The following is a 3,027-nucleotide window of genomic DNA, read 5'->3' as shown; positions in this document are numbered from 1 at the left end:
CATTCCCTACTAACCCTATTTCTACAATCAATATGTAAATAAAGCAAATTTCACAAATGCTACTAACACATAACAACACAAATTTCCTAAATTCTACATTGCAATGACAGACTGAACAGCAAAAGACTTCATCCACTTACACCTTGCATTCCTGATGGACCAGCGAGTGCTTCTATAACAGCTTCCGATAGAGGGGGAGCCTGACTGAGCCCAGACTGCGTAAGGCCTTCAGAATCCTGATCATCGTACTTCGGGATCATCAAGTTACCCGAGTCTTGGCCCCCAGTCGAGCTGTCAAATTCATGGCCTGGATCTGACGTGTCTGCCTGGTTGTCAGGCATATCTTCCAATACCTCCTCTTTTACCAATGTCTCTTCTAATGTTACCTGAAACATATTTTTCCATATGGTTTAATAATAATGTTCTATGAATTCAATATTATGCCAAATATATTTTGGTCTAACATACTTGACATCTATAATACCTAATACAGATATTGTTCATACTGGTAATATAAAGTCTGTGATACCATCACAAAATCTACAGGACAATCAATCAAAATATATAATAAGGTACATAATGTCTGATGACAACTCAAATAGTTAAACTATAAACTGTGCTAGACATCTTAAATGCGATATATGAGTGACTGTGCAAGACATTTTAAGTTGAACAAATGTTCTGAATTCCGTATCAAAATATCCTCGCTAAGCCAGGTTAAAATCTAATTAACCTCAAGTGGCAACATCATCCCTTTCTTGGGTGACACCCTCCTAAACACACTTTCTCCCCCCCACCCATTCGCCCCCTCCCCCCAATCCCCTGCTAGACCCCCTTTCCCAAGTAGTACAGACACAGATTATGACTTTTTTATCATGAACTCTATATGTTCTTGATTTTATTGAAAAAAACTGTTTGATCTTTTCACATATAATAAACAGCAGCATCAAGAAATCTTATGCACGTTGCACTAATGACCCTTTGATCTTTATAAACTTTGTATCTTAGATTAAATAATAAACATATATTTGGGCAAAATACTCAAGTACTGTCTAAGGTAGAAATTATCTAAGTTTAATGATTATCAATACACTATTCATTTCTAAACAGGCTGACACCTCTATTCCTTTATAATTTATCCCTTTATTAATCGCAATGTCCCAATTTCCCAAATATCTTCCAACTTAATAAAACTTTATAAGTACTGTGCATACAATATGTACAGACTTACATTTAGGAAATGTGGTGATCACTAATCATTGCTGCGACTAACCCACGCGCTGGTACTTATACTTCCACTCTTTTTGTCTGTGTATTTGTTTGCACATATATGGATCCAAAATCTGGTCATGGAATGTATTTTCCTTCCCAGTATCAGGTACAGTATTGCATAAACCTCAGTAAAGCTTAAGGCAACTCTTGTAGATTAAAAAAGAAAGTAAAAAAAAACAGATACACTTTACAAGCATGTTAGGATGAGTCTTTAGAGCTTTCCCTAATACAACAGGTGTAGGTCTGGGTTCCCAAAGATTAAGTGCAATTGCTATCCCTATGAAATCTAAAATAGATCTTAAAAATAATAATAAAACTCTCTATAACAAGTGATTAGTCTATACTGTAATCATTATAAATCAAAAGCATTACACACCTGTACATTTGAAATAAGTGATTCCTGCGCACTAGACTGATAATCATTCTGATCTGTCCCATTCCTGTTGTCTGTCTCCTCTATTTCACCACAAAGTCTAAAAATGGTCTTGCTGTTCACATGCTTGCGATGGCGTTTTTGCTCACAGACTGCATCCCAAATGGATGACTGGGAATCTTCAAGAGAGACTTCTGTATCCTTTTCTTTTTCGCCTCTTGGGAAGGGGACTAGCTCTGTCTTCACTGGATGCCTGGGAATGCTTTGTCCTGAGGTACGGGCTACTCCGGTCATTGCGGGGCATTCCCTGACCCTGGCGATTTCTCATGTGGGGGACTATTCTATCATCATCAGATGGCCTCTTGTTACTATTGGAGGCTCATCTGGCACTGCTAGCCCTTTTAATTTGCAGCAACTCTGCCACTTTGATCAGTTTGTGCTAGGTCTGATTGGGCAACCCCTTACAATACCAGCAAAACAATAACAAAGAAGAGCCTCAAGCTCATCACATCGAACATCTCGCAACACAATAACAGGGTGTTTACATGGAGTATTTTCAAACATGTTTCAAAGTATTCACTACAAGTTGATAACACCAACTTGTGTACAGGGTAAAACTTTCCTTAAACACGCCAAGGTGACATCCGTGTACCTGTCCTTGAAATCCCAAAAAAAGAAATAAATCCAATACTGAAAATAATACCCTCATTTCATATACATTATGCCAAATACATATTAACAAAACCCAAGTAAAGATAAACATAAAAACCTTTTCCTTTCAGAGGAACCAAGGATTATGACTCAAATTTTCTGATAAATTTAAAGGGGTTTAATTTCAGTTTTTACCTAATTCAGTTTATTGATTTCAGACACATTTAAAAAAATATATCAGACTGCTTGAAACAGGAGGTGATATAGCTAATTTTGTCAAATGCTTCCAACTTCTCTCTTATTTTTAGTCAGCACATTCTCAAGGGACTTTCATATAATGTTTACCAGGCTCTCTTTTTCTATTGCAAAAATAATAAAAACAAATAAAAGTATATAGTCTACTTTTACTTCCATGCCATTTATCTATGAATTTAAACAAAGCCAGCCTTGACAAAAATAAAAAATATTATTTGTTACTAAGTAGAAATTATATTAGGCTATTCCATACATTATCCACTCTGTTACCAACTTTTAAAAATACTTTTTTTCTTCACATTTTTCTGCAAATGATCCATCTTAATATCTGGAATATATCAAGCCCATGGCAGTTCTGCTTTGACTCTTAAAGAAATTATGCCTTGTAAACAGAAAACACACTTGGAAAAGAAAAAAGATCTAAATATGGCGAGAGAATAAAAATGATGCAAAGGAGAATAATGTGGCAAGTAAGT

General features: G+C 35.8%; 1 protein-coding gene and 1 long non-coding RNA gene across 4 annotated transcripts in view; both read right to left on the bottom strand.

The window, feature by feature from the left end:
- LOC119591933 (zinc finger and BTB domain-containing protein 7A-like) overlaps nt 1-3,027 on the bottom strand; it is an 82,982-nt gene that overhangs the window by 34,700 nt on the left and 45,255 nt on the right. The window lies entirely within an intron of this gene.
- The window catches only part of LOC119591935, an 8,918-nt gene continuing 8,153 nt past the window's right edge, over nt 2,263-3,027 (bottom strand). Inside the window, exon 3 of the long non-coding RNA XR_005230385.1 lies at nt 2,263-2,302. This is a non-coding gene — a long non-coding RNA (uncharacterized LOC119591935). The remainder of the gene's footprint in view (nt 2,303-3,027) is intronic.

Source organism: Penaeus monodon, chromosome 29, assembly GCF_015228065.2.
Source record: "Penaeus monodon isolate SGIC_2016 chromosome 29, NSTDA_Pmon_1, whole genome shotgun sequence".
In the NCBI taxonomy this organism is placed as follows: Eukaryota; Metazoa; Arthropoda; class Malacostraca; order Decapoda; family Penaeidae; genus Penaeus; species Penaeus monodon.
The sequence above is the reverse complement of the archived record's forward strand: the minus strand, read 5'-3'. Positions and strand labels throughout refer to the sequence as shown.